We start from the raw sequence: 15,319 nt of genomic DNA, 5'->3' as shown, positions 1-15,319 counted from the left end.
CAAGTGCTTTATTTAACCACAGTAAGAAGTATGGCAACTACAAAAAGTTTATATTTTTTGTCAATGACAGGGTGCCCAAAAAAGACATGGGAGGTGATGTTAAAACCTTACTAGAGATGAGAGAATGTCTATGGCAGTTGCGCCTGGATGCAACAAAAACATGAGGCATTAATGAAAAAATTTCTATTGCAAGTGTTTTGAAACACAAATCCTAGTTTATTTAACAGATGATTATATGTTTAACTTTCTTTGGACAAAGTATTCACCAAAGGAGTTTACATGAAACAGTTTATTACAATTATTTTTTTCTGTTTTAAGATGTGGTTTTATCATAGTATTTCTTGTGCTGTTTTTTTCCTTTGCAGCAATGGCTGGGCTAAGTGGTTAATTGGATAATTAATTTTAATGCATGTTCTTTATATTGGCTGAGTGCCTGTTTAGGACTATAAAATTCCTGATGTTTTTGAGTGTAACTGACTCTGAAGAAGCCCAGTGTTATGGGTGAAAGCGCTAAGTCAGTGATTCTACATTTACAATAAAGCTGTGTTTTTTATCGATTCACAGATCTTTTTATTCCAGCAGTATGATGTGCCATCTCTGCAAGGCCATGGAATGTATTATCATGGAAATTAAAACAACGGCATTGCCAACCTGCAAACACTGGACCCTAACCAGGTTTGGTTTGTGAAGGGCCAATCATGTCACCTCAACTTGAATGACAACTGTGAAACCATCTCCAGAGTTGTGGACGAGGGTAAGGTGGTTCACACAGCCTATCTGGACCTCACCAAGCCCTTCAACACCATCCCCTAATCTGGAATCATAGATAAATGTATCAAGCTGGTCATTAATCCCAATGTTACCCAACGGGCTGCCAACTACTGTACTGACACAACCAACACTGTAAATGTAGGTGACCCCAACCTGAGCCCCAGATAAGTGACAGTTGGGGTACCTTAGGGTTCAGTCCTGGCACCACCCTTGTTTGGCATCCACTACTCTGAACTACAGTCCAACAGTAAGGGACACTGGCAAACAAAGGTCACAGATGACTGCACACTGGGAGCCAATATTGAATGCCCACATGATGTGGATATTCTACAGAAGGGCCTTACAGAAAGACATGCTTGGTGCCAGAGCCATGGCCTCAAGATCAATGCCAAGAAATATATAGTTATCCCCATTGGGAAGGGACATGTACCTGTGAATTACCACATAGGTGGCAGTACACTAAACACCTAAAGTGTGATAACAGACTTAGGGACACAGGTGGACAGTGGTCTCACCTTTGATAACCACATTGCCACAACAGTCAGGAAACTCACCTATGTGGCACACCTCCCACTAAGGGCTTTACATCCAGGAAAAGGAGCCCATTGTCCCACTGCAGGCATCTCTCAGTAAACCCAGTACAGACTACAATGGCCTGTTACGTATGTACCTCACAAGACATCTGCAACAAGTAGAGAGGCTGCAGACATACCTCACAAAATAACCACAGGCCTATACCAGATGCCCTATGCTGACCGTCTGAAAATCATCCAGCTATACTCTGTCATGTATTGTATTCTCAGAGGCGATCTCTGCTTAACATACCATGCCGTGTCAAACCCACAGCTGTTGGACATGCTACACTTAGAGGATTCCAAACCCTCACAGCTACATGCTCCAGGGATCCAATTCCTGTCATCACAATAAACAATACATGCAGGAGGGATGTGTGTCTGACCCAGAGACTCCCCAGACTCTGGAATAGACTGCCCATACATGTCAAGCAGAGTGTCTCTTTGGCCCTCTTCAAAAGGAATCTGGATGATTGGAATGGAGATAGGACATTTACCCCGGGGATCATGTCAGCTGCCCTGCTAGACAGGGGTGCAGGGAAGTATATACTGTGGGAAGTCATAGCCAGAGAATTGTCATGTCTAGGCATGTATAGACCCTAGGGCCAATAGCCTAGTATCAATGTATGACCCTATGAACATATGAACTACATTTTCCATTGTCCAACCTTGGCAAGGTTGCTGATGTCATTCACTTTGAAATACACCTTTGGGGAAGGAGAAGCCCAGTAATCTCTATGGTGCATCCTACGACAGCATAATGCTGTAGTGTGGGATACTAGTTCAGTAGGGGTTATATTCCCAGACATGGCAAGTGTGGATGTTTGTGTGTTTGTGTGTGTGTTTGTTTGTCTGTGTAGGGAGCAATGCTTTTGAGGACATTCACATTCACTACAACCTCCATTGCCCTTCTTTGGCAAGCCTACTGATGTCATTCACTTTGAAATACTCCTTTGGGGAATGTGTAGCCCAGTAATCTCTGTGGCACATCCTATAACTGTGTTATGCTGTAGTGTGATATACTAGTTAGGTAGGGGTTCTACTCTCCGAAATAGCAAGTGTGGATGTTTGTGAGTTTGTTTGCCTGTGTTGGGTGCAATGCTTTTGAGGCCATTCACATTCACTGCAACCTCCATTGCCCTTCTTTGGCAAGCCTGCTGATGTCATTCACTTTGAGATACACTTTTGGGGAAAAAGTAACCCAGTAATCTCAGTGGCGTGTCCTATAACTGCATAATGCTGAAGTGTGATATACTAGTTAGGTAGAGGTTTTATTCCCACACTTGGCAAGTGTGGATGTCTGTGTAGAGAACAATGCTTTTGAGGCCATTCTCAGTCACTACATCCTCCATTGCCCTTCTTTAGCAAGCCTGCTGATGTCATTCACACTGAAATACACCTTTGGGGAAGGACTAGCCCAGTAATCACTGTGGCACGTGCTATAACTGTGTAATGCTGTCATGTGATGTACTAGTTAGGTAGGAGTTCCAATCTCCAACATGACAACTGTAAGACTTGGTGAGTGTATGTCTGTGTTTGTCATGCGTATCTTGTGTGGATGTGAGTGTGTAATAACTGGACTCATTGTGGAGTGGGTTTTGCAAATTTCTTATATGGTGGGCCTATTATATGTCACAATGTCCACCTTACAAGGATAACAGATGTCAAACAGCAGAGAGGCTGGGGTTGACGATCCATACCCCTACATGTGATATCAAGGCCTGGCAAACAATTTAGGCAACCCTTGTATTACCCAGAGAGCTCTCCCAACCCATGTTTCATACACAACCACACTCGGCTAGGCAACAACCACTTTGTTGGTAGTTCCTTGTATATTGCCCACAGATAGTAACCATGGTGTGTTTGCAGTGGACTACAGAGGGCATAGCACCATGTCCCATCATCACATTAGACACATAATTGCATACAGTGCTCCTTCACTATGCTCCCCACTGGATGCCTGCAACAACTGTAGTGCCATCAAACGTAACCCACAAATGACATACCATGCCTTAATCACATGCCCTGTATGGACAGATGCCACTGACACCAGAGAATACCTGTATCATGCTGTCAATGTAGGTGCAGGGTCAACCTGGTGTTCATTGCTAGTTCCCACCACATGAGGCCAAGAATGGCACATCTGATGATAATCTGTGTACACAACATGCCCCAGACACCCCAGGTACATTTCCACATGTCACAGAACATGCATGTGGGATGTGTGCACATCCCAGACACCATCCATGTCATGGACTATAGAACACATACATGGCAAGCATTGCACAGCACTGGCCACCCAAAATAGTAACCCAGATGACTGGATGGTGAATACAATACCCACCTGTGTGGGCCAATGCAGACACTACACCCCTGAGTCACACTGCAGACCATTTTCATGTGGCCTGATGCCAAGGTATACCCTTTACCTAGCCTTGCACAGCCTTCTGGCACAGTCAACCACTACACATCTGTGAAGCAATGCACGCATGCATGTCAGTACTGGAAACCTGCGTCTGTGTGTGTGTGGAGTATAATGATTTCGACCCCATTCACACTCACTACACCTCCCATTGGCCTACTGAAGCATGCCTTCTGTCAGACACCTTCACATACCCTTTGCCATATATCATCCTGATAACCCCTGTGGTGCATGTGATACCTGTGTATTATTGTATTGTGGCAAACTGGCTAGTTAGGAAGTCTAAACCTGACCCTGCCAACTGTGTTAATGTGTGTGAGTCCCTGAGAGAGTGTGGCTGTGTCAACTTTGACACCTGTCCATGTAGGCAGGCATGTGTACTACACCTACCTTATCCCTCCTATATCACTGTTGCAGTTGTCCCTCACCAGCAGATATACCTTTGGACAGCTCCTCAACATGTACACTCTGTGGCACATGCAATAACTACATAGACATGTAATAATAATACATAGTTAGGCAGGGGTATGAAACCCCGTACTGGTAAGTGTGTGACACAAATGTGTAGGTTTTACTCTCCCACCCCCTCCCTGTCTTACTTTGTCTCTGTCTCTCTCTCTCACTCCCTCTCTGGTGGATGTGGAGAAGTACACCTGCTTTGGTTAGGCAGTAGCTTCTGTTTTGTAAGTGATGCTCATGATCAGCTGATGGCCTCTGCTTGAATTGCAGTCCTCCACTAGCTGATTCCATGTGGAACAGCTGTGGTAACATACCCATAGCCAATTGCATGGAAACACACTCCTATACCTAGGAACAACATGTGGGTGTTGGGCCTTTTCATTCACTGTGAGGAGGAACTCATGCTGGTGTTTGGCAAACAGTATCACAGATGGTATTGGGATATACCTCTAATAAAATACACTGTGGGGACAGGCCAATAAACAGGAGGTGGATGTGCCAGACATGACTACAGGATGTAAGTGTTGCTCTTCTGCATTTGGAATAATGTTGGTTTAACAGGGTTTGTGTGGATATGGCTGGTCTACATGATTTAATACCCACCATGTCAGTGTTATGTGTTTGAGGAAACTCCCACCTGTAGGGTTATCTGAAGACTGGGCAGTGTTTGGAATCTTATGTTTCTTGTGTTACTCAGAGATCACCTATCGCAGAACTGCAGAAGCATAGTCTGAGGATTGCAGTCAGTACATGGTGACAGCCATGTGAGTTACTGACTTCATATCCCTCATAGGACATATGTCACAACAAACCCTGTTACAACAGTAAATGTATAAGGGTATCACAGCAACATGCCAATATTGCCCCAGTGTTTGTGGCTCCAGCCACAAGTCTGGCAACCTTTGTACATATGTCATGCAGTAAAAGGTGCATATGTTCTGTACACCATTATTTATTAACATCAAACCTGATAAGAAGCCAGTCAGATATCAGACTACTAGACATGTTATGTATAGTAGGGGTTATTTCTGAGGACATAACCTGGGCATTCTGCAGTTGTGTGTACAGTACTGGGATCTATGTACTTATGGTGATTTTTGGCAGTATGTGTATTGCAAATACGTACCTTGGCCTGTATACAGATTGTGGTAGATGTCATTGTTCTTGGCCTTATTCTATCTGATGTTACATGCTGCTAAAGTGTATGGTACCCTATTGGCTCACTTGTCTGTAGGGCCAAACACACATGTCCCATACCACAGACAGACATTGGACCACACTGTGTCGTGACCCAGTTTATGTAGGGTAGTGTGTGAGTGGCACATATGAGGATGGCATTTATTAGACAGTCCATATAGTGTCATATTAAGCTTGTGTACCATATGTGGCTGTGTTCACATTGGTTGTGGGTAAGCACTTTCGCACAGGTGTCCGTTACTCTGTGCTGTGACATGCCTGCAGAGCCTGCTATATTTGCAGGTACATGTATATTCCCCCATACAAAATGCAGGCCAGTGTTGTGGCAGTCTGCCTGTAGCTTGCACAGTGCTTTGTTACATGCCTAGTAACTTAGTGTAATTGCCCAATGTGATGTTATGTCCAGATATTTGCAAGATGTACTGTTGTCAGGCCATCATAACTGCTGTGTATTTCTGACAAAGCAGTGGGATTCTGTAAAGATGTATGTCACTAACTACTGGGTAGCATGTGGCCATGTGACCTCTGCAGCACCAGTTATTACGTGTCAGGACAGACAGGCATGTGTGAATGGATAAACTGTGTGGGCATATCTAGTCTTGTATTTACATTATATACCCATGTACATGGCTGTTAACATCCACATTGTCAGGCTTGGTCCACATGTCTCACACGGAGGGGATCTGTGTATGCCTCTGGACTGACCAGGGAGTGCCAGACTGTCCAGATATATTGGTCATATCTCTGCTGTAGTCCACAGGATCATTACTGTGCTATCAGTGGTACGGTATTATGATGTCCTTAGGATGTCTGACAGTAGCCAGTGGCATACATGTCAATAGCAGATGTGACCTCCCACACAACATGTCTGTTAAGACAATCCCTGTTACAGCAGCAACAGTCTACATATATACCTGCAATACATACATGACATCCCCTTGCACTAAGAGGTTGAGACTATTGGTGCGGAGGTAGGATTCTACTCCATGTTCTGGACATATGGTAAACATATATGTATATAAATATATATATATATATATATATATATATATATATATATATATATATTGATATATATATATATATATATATATATATGTATATATATATATATATATATATATATATATATATATATATATATATATATATATATATATATATATATATAGACATATACATATCTACATACATATATGGATATATATATATATATATATATATATATATATATATATATATGCACAAACACATATATATATACATATACACAGCTATATATGTCATATATGTCTACACATATATATATATATATATATATATATATATATATATATATATCTATCTATATATATATATATATATATATATATATATATATATATATATACACACATATAGTTATGGATATCTACAGATATATCGACATAAATAGGGTATATCTGTTTAGATATATATGCACATATAGTTATAGATATCTACATATATATATCGACATAAATAAGTATATCTGTACATATATGATGTATATATATATATATATATATATATATATATATATGTATCACACTGTATGTATCTGATATGTGTATATTTAGATATAACAACATATGTGATGCAACAGTAATATCACTAACCAGTGCTCATATCCCAGTCTGATAACATAGCAGGGTAATGACATCTGTAATAAGTGTATGTAATGCCATGTACATAACATACATCTATGTGCTGTCATTATATTAACAAGGGGTGTGCATGTAACGTCTGGGACACTTGAGTACATAAGACCTATGCCTCACTCTTATCCATGTGAATGTGTTACATACAAGAGTAGTATCACAGGTAATGTGCCGTCAGACTGGCATGTAGTGTATCATGCCATTACCACTGTTGACAGTGCTTTCCCAAGAAAGAGTAGATTGCTAATTGTAGTACTGGCAACAAGTACCCCTGCATGCATAGGTGGACTCTGAGTCCACACTGTCATTTTCCTGGTGTGTGAGTTGTGCCACAGTATATATCCCCTACTGCATAATGATCTAACATGTGGAAATTAACTGTAGACTACTGTCTGTACAGCACATGTCAGTGAGGGCTACCAACATGTACTAATGGCATACATGGTGTAATACGTCTATCTGTCGACACATTCATCCTACTGCATAGCAAGTTGGCAAGCAGATGTCTGTCAGTCCCTGTACAGATGTGCAGATGGCAGGTATCCAGCTTGGATACGTACAGCCAACCTATGCTTGACTGACACTGACATGTCTGCCCAACTGTGTTATAATACACACAGATATGACACCACATGCCATGGGCACCTCCACTACACTACCACAGTCAACAGAACATGCTTGGGTACAGGTCTCCAACACATACACTAACCATGTTTTGTAACACACGTTGCATACATTTCAACTGGAGCACCTCACTGGCCATTTTCAGGAGCCACCCAAAGGATTGGCTGATGCATGTCACTTTCACTCTGAGGGTTACCACAGTGGTGTCTGTAGATAGATTGCCTTCTGGCACATGGTAGGTGGCATGATACCACTGTACACACATCACCTTCATGTCCCATCTCTTCATGGACAATGGCCAGGTGCACACCTATGACCACCTGCAGCGATGCACCCCAGTACTGACAAATGTGTATGAGTGCATTACTGAGGATATCAGTGTCTGCATGTTAGTACACCTGTAGTTGGGAATACCATGAGGGCCTTCACACCCACCACAACACCCATTGCCATAGTTAGATGTGGCTGCTGCTGTATCGGACATTACATGTAACCTGTTACGGTCCTCTCCCTAAAGGCTCCCTGAGCCTTGCAATACTAGCACAACACTGTTGTACTAATGGGTTGATAGGCATGGGATACCCACTGAGTTCTGACAAGTGTGTGTATGTGTGCATGCATGTATATCTGTAGGGTACAGCATTCCGAGGCCACATATTCCTATTACAATAAGCATTGCCACACAGTATTATGGGTAGTGATGTTGTTGCCCATAGGAGAGGCATGACAATGCATCACCCTACTATGCCTGTGGCATGTGTATTAGATGCATATCCCTGTAGTACCACTGTTGGGATGGAAAATGAGTTGTATCACAGTCCTGGTCAATGTATGATGGTGGGTATGTCAGAGTGTCATCATGGGTTTCAGTGTGTACAATATCCACAGTGGGGTGTGGGTGCTGTGTACACTGTCATTGCACCATGGTATCCCTGGTACATGTCCCATGTACCACTGTATGGCCACCACTGTCACCATCAACCATACAGGTAACTGATAACACAATCCAGCCCAGTTATGCATTTGCTGTGTGCAGCCTACCAGTAACACACTGGACACACTGACAAGTTAGTCAGCACTGATAGGCCCAGGTCTCTCGGATGTGTGTCTGCCTGTTATGTGTCTGTTAATGTGCATATGATGGTATGTCACACTATGTATTATCCATATACAACCATTACATCCCCCATTACCATACTGTACATACCTGGGGATGTTCTGTGTGTAACATGTAACCTGGAACACACCTCATCCTAAATGCTGTGTGTTGTGTGCAATGAAAGTCACACACATCAGTAGCACTACATACCTAGGTAGGGGTCTAGTCCCAGTGTTGCCAAGTAACAGTGTGCGTGTATGTGGAGGGATCTACTTCAGGTTGATGATTATGCATGTCCCAGGCAGTCACCTGTCCATGTGGCACAGGCTGTAACTGTTGTACAGACCTGTGATGTGTTCAAATGTACCCAGAATATGTCACAGCCATAGTGTCACCACAGTGGCATACCCCTTGTGAGATATGACTGCAGACCATCCTCCTGCTGACACATGTACACCTACAACACAAATGGATAACATTATGGAAACCACAATCACTCAGTGTTACTAACAGCTATAATGCATCATGGCTGGACAGCTACACTACCTGACATGTAAGCATTAAACATTACTGCTGACAACATGTTACACAGTAGTACATTGGTACACTGTAGTACAGTCACTATGTGCATCGGGGCCATATTAGCCTTTCTCTGCATCGATGTTATGGATGACAGGGATGTGGCACAAGTATCATCCTATGCACAGGGTGCATTGTTGGTTTGCCAGAGACCGAGGGTGGGCCATACGTTTGACACCATGTGTATGGGTGAGGGGTATAATTTGCTGATATGGGCATGGTGATTTGGTGTGTGTAGGTATGGTGTTGCCCTAGGTGTGTTTGTATAGTGTGTGGGTATGCATGCACACAGTTCTGCCATGTGGCTGCCCTATACAGGTGTTTTGTGGACAACTGCAGACCATACCTGGCAGGGTGTGCAGTTCACCTCCTCCGGCCATGGACATGTGGACTGTGCCTGCTAGAGGTTCCATGGGCATGTCCAGGTACAGGTCTTGATGTGCTACTCTCCCCTGATGATGACATATGTCCGCTGGAACCAGGTCCCTCCTGGGACTGGCCAGGGCCATGTGCACATGGCCTGCTGTGGTGTGGTGAGGACAGCACCCCCCCACAGTGCTTGGGCTGGTACTGCGATTACTGGAGCAGCTTGGTGTCCTTGCATGTCCATGTTGACCACCAGCTGTTGGTGTTGCTGGCCTATATCCATGTGGCTGCCACCCCTCTCCCAACACATGTTCTAGTACGGACAATCCACGGTCGATGAGGCCCACCATCTCACCCAACCATCTATCCATGATCTCGGTATAATCACGTAGGGCACCTGCAAGTTCATGCAAGTTGTCACTTACAGATAAGAGAGCAGTTCTCTGCAGCCTCAGACCCTGTGTGGTGTACAGTTTCATATGTGCCTGCACCCCCATGACAGTCTGAAACATGCGTCTAATGGTACCAGTTGTGGCACTTCTTCCAGGTGCATGATTACCAGCGGCCCTCCTACGAGCACCCTGGTACCTCTGCCTATGTGGTGCCCTGCTGGACATCGGGATATGCCCGCTGTGTCCAGACACAGAAGGCATAGATACCACACTCTCCTGTGCACTGCCACCGACCACTAATTGTCCCACTGCTATGGCCACTGCTGATGGGGTATCTATAGGCACTGTGACTGCGTGCAGGATTGGAGTGGATAACAGGAGCATATCAAACGATGGCCCAGTTTTGGCCTCTGACAACCCAGCCTGTGCCTCAACAGTCCTGTCATCATTTTCAGTGTCTGTATGGACACCAACATTAGATTGCATGCAGGAGGGAGCCTGACCCACCTTGCCACCTGTGAGGGGAAAACAAGAAACGCACTTTAAGACCTGTATGGCATTGCATAACAGTACACACTCACACACACACACACACACACACACACACACACACACACACACAAACACACACACACACACACACACACACACACCCTGAAATTCCACCATAATACCTACCTGTCCCTGAGTTTGCAGGCAGTCCCAAGTTTATTTACGTAAGTTCCCCATCCTGCATCACACTTGGTAACATACACTCATTAATACCACTCATTAACATATCATTCTTCTAATTGCCTAGACAAGTTATCACAACAAAAGACCTGTTACTCCATTACCTCCTTGACCTGATTGGAGTAGGTTTTACAAGACCTCACTGCTGCCATCCAGTGTTCAACCTGGGTATGTCCAGACATCATGAGCATGGCCCCCACATGTTAGGGGCTACTACGTTCACTCCATAATGCCATGCACTGGAGTGTCATACGTAACTATTGCTCAGTAGATGCAAGCTCTGCTGCTCAATCAACTTATTATGTGGACAACAGTAATATATGGATACACTCTCTGGTGCTGCCTAGTAATTCCCCAATGCATCTGTAGTGTTGCATACATGTGTAGTCGTTCACCTTTCTGTTGATTGCAATTTTAACGGTATACCTGGTGTCTAGTTTCCTTCCCAATGCATATTCCATGCTACAGTCCTTATTATACTATCAGCTGTCCTGTGATTACATATCAGACAAGTATTCCTGGTGTCTCATGTGTCAGTCCATGTCCATGTACTGCATGATTCCAAAAGGAAGTACTGATGTATGAACAACCCCACAATCACACGTGCATACATGGACAACCACACAAACACACACATATGCACACACACATCCTACATGCATCAATCCTCCTCCAGTCCACTCCACCAGATTGCACTTACAGACAAAATAACCCCCCCACCCACACATACACACCTACAGGTGATGTACAAAGATAGTACACACAGACCTCCAATTACCCATCTGTCAACATGCATAACATATGGTACTCAACAGCATGCAGTGCAGCTATAGTCAATCCATGCTAGCAACAGTATACATGTGGGTGATGCATGGGCTGGTTTAGTAGGTGATGCCCCTTCCCCTGGAAAACACTGCACCCATGTACACAGTATTGCTGTGCACCTGTTCTGCATCCTGCCTTGTACTGTGCATCATTCCTCACAGGTGTACACACCATTGCTGAATGTGTACTACTGTGTCAGTTATATGCTCACAGCTCCTATGTGTTTGCCCAACACATACCTGGGATGATATGTGGACAGATGTCATTTGTTAATGCCTGATGTCTGATTTACAGATCTCAACATCAGCGGTGCATGTATGACCAATACGATACTATTACACTGACAACCGTGAAAACTTACCATGGCTATGGGGTGGGTACACACCCTTATTGATATGATGCACTCTTCCTTGATATGCCACGGGACCACATCACTGTATATGTTAACATTACATGAGCCTGATAGGTGACATATGTCCTGTACATTCAAATGTAGTGTCTAACAAATTTGTTAGGTGTGCTGATGCTGACCGCGAAGCATACACTTCATGGGTGCATATGTGTGCATGCCCTTATCATGACGGATTATTGCACCTACTTTTATGTGTACTACAGCAGTCACTATTCCTGGTAGGGGTATACTTGCATGGGCCATCTGCATTTGCCAGTATATGGTCAGGCTGCCCTACACATGTCCCCCAACTGTGCTTGATAGCAAGGTCAACTCATGTGCACATACATTGAAGTTCACACACTGCCGTCACTATTGATGTGGAGTCAGGGTTACATCTGCCACAGTTCCTGAACCTGACTGTGTGCAAATACAACCATTCATAGCATCCTTGGATCCCTGCTGCAGTGCACCGGTGTGTCATGATGACACCCCCTCCCCACCTTCAGCCTTTTTGCAGATGCTTGACAACTATTGCCTACACATGTGCGTCAGTTTGCAGTGTCCCAAACATTGAACACCACTTTTAACAGCCTAGTCCCAGCTAATGAATGGCAAACATAAAGATGTACACTGGCACCGGCACAGTACAGATGGGGACGGTAGGTCTGAGGTGAGGTGAGGTGTTGGTTGCGCAGCACATGTATCTTACATAATACTGTCTGTAGGTTTCCAACGTGGTCATGGTACACCAGTACAGATTGCAATGCATGAATTTTGGGAACCTCTTTTGTTATGCATACACTACCTGTAGAGAGGACTGGCTGATGTTTCCTTTGGTACAAATGTCAGATCTGATTACCCTAATCCATAGGCCACACGCTTGCAGAGTCCAGGCAAGTGCTGACATGGGTACTGCACAACCAGTACTTGATAGACATTCCTGCAACCCCCTCAGTGTTGTGGCATGTTACTGGACAGCCCACATGTCCAGTTTGCTACATGTGACATAATTTGTCTTGGATGGCCATCTGTTTATTTCCTACATCATTCCTGTCCCATACATCCTTGCCACATAAATTACTGTCTGCACTATTTGTCATGGCATATGCAATGGCGAGGTATGGCAACATGTCCAGCTCATGGGTGCTACCTGTTGGGTATGGTGCCCATGCCATGTCATGTAATATGTGTGCAAGCCATGCCTGTCTCTGTTGCAGGTAAGTGTGCTCATTTGATGGCCAAACATCTTGGACAGCAGACCAATACATGGTGTGACATTGGGGACGTGTACTTGCTAAAAGGTGCATATCCAGACAAATGCATGCAGTCAGTACCTCAACAGCTGCTTCCACTATATTTTATCTGGAGTGTGCGCACATATATGCTTCCAGTGTTTGTGAAGGTATGTATACCCCATATTTCCTGTCCTAACCTACAATTTCGTATTGCACACTCATTGCTCATGTTGGGACCACATTGCAGGTTTTAAGGCTTGTGGACCACTGTATTATGATACGCCATAGTGTATATCTGTGACAGTTGCCATTGTAATACTGGTATATACACTGTTGTAGCATTGTATAAGGGTGATGTTTCACACATGTCCCTACTGTAGGCCATTTGTCCCACCATTATGTTCAGCCCTGTGGACACATTTTGCAATGACAGGATGTTAGTTATATTGCAGGTGTCTGACATACCCTTCAGATACATCATCATGGCCACATGGTCCAGTGTGATGCAGTGCAATCAACAGCAACAGTCATGGAACATGTATGGCATTCATTATGGGTAGCTGTGTTAGAAGTGTGCATGGAATATACCATAGCCATTACATGACCGGTGTATTGGCAAGAATTAACATAAACCATACTCACCAGCTACAGGCTGCTGCCTTGGTGGTATACCAGAGGGACCTACATAAGAGTGTGAGAGATATGATGTCAGTAGCCACAGCTGTGGCATTGATACATGGTGGGTGCAGCATTACAGTACATCAATAGTACAAGTCCACAATATTACAGCTTATGCACATCTGTTTATTACTACTACGCAGCAACAGACTATATATATATATATATATATATATATATATATATATATATATATATATATATATGTCATCTCACATATGCATGATGTACCTGTACAGATGTGGATGGATACTCAACAGTGGTCTGCTGATGTACCCTGTGGCCTTACCTGCATGCTCCTTGGCCATTGTATGGGTAGCACCCACCTCCACTATGGTCTCTGCCAGTTGTTGCATGTGCGGCTGGGCAGGTGCCAAGAGGCTGGTGAGGAGCTCTTCAACATGTGTCAGGGGGATGGATGGCATGACCCCTCCTGTTGTGAGGTGATCCCCCAGACTGCAGCATGATGGCTGGCTTTGCGAAGCAGGTTGCTGCAGTAATGCCGGACCTGCTCATAACTGTGGTTATGCAGGCCAACATCATTGACCCTGTGGACTAGATCACTCCACAGAGTGATCTGCTCCTGCTGCTCATGGTCTGTCCTTCCAAACAGCACCTGGTAGTGCTGTACCAGGTGGTTGATGATGACCTCATTTTCGTCCACTGAATACACAGGTAACCTGCTGTGTGACATCTTGAAATAGGTCTGGGCAACTCATACAGCAAGATTACCATAGTACTTAATAGATATCTTTGTCTCTCCCCCACCATATCTGCGACAACAAACTGTTCAAACAACTCAGTAAGAATGGCTACAGCTTACCTACCATTGAGACATTTATCGTATTGTATCACACTTTGTGCTATATGTTTGTAGCCATGTTCCCTGTGGGGACACTATCATTGCTGGCCTGTTACGGACAATGTCATCTGCATGCCATTGTAAGGGCCACTATGATTCCATATATGCATGTGATCTGTTTGCTATGTGATTGCTGCACAGTTGTCGTTATGTGTTATGGGGATATCAATGCATGCTATTGGACATGATCCAGGATTGTGTGGACTACTACTACCCACATATGTTCTATAACAGTTACACAATAGCATGTTTAGGGAAAAGTTGCCAGCAGAACCACCTCTCACACCTCATCTGGCCATGTTACCAGGCCGCATCACATGTGGGTCTCACCATGGGGCTTCCTCATGTACTGGTCCTGCACTACCTTCATGTGAAACCATCTCAGGAGATGGTGTTCCCCCCCTGGGGGGCACACACAAAGATGATCCTGTCA

The sequence above is a fragment of the Protopterus annectens genome, chromosome 1.part2 (assembly GCF_019279795.1).
Source record: "Protopterus annectens isolate FY-2018-M chromosome 1.part2, PAN1.0, whole genome shotgun sequence".
NCBI lineage: Eukaryota > Metazoa > Chordata > Ceratodontiformes > Protopteridae > Protopterus > Protopterus annectens.
Note: the sequence above shows the minus strand (reverse complement) of the source record.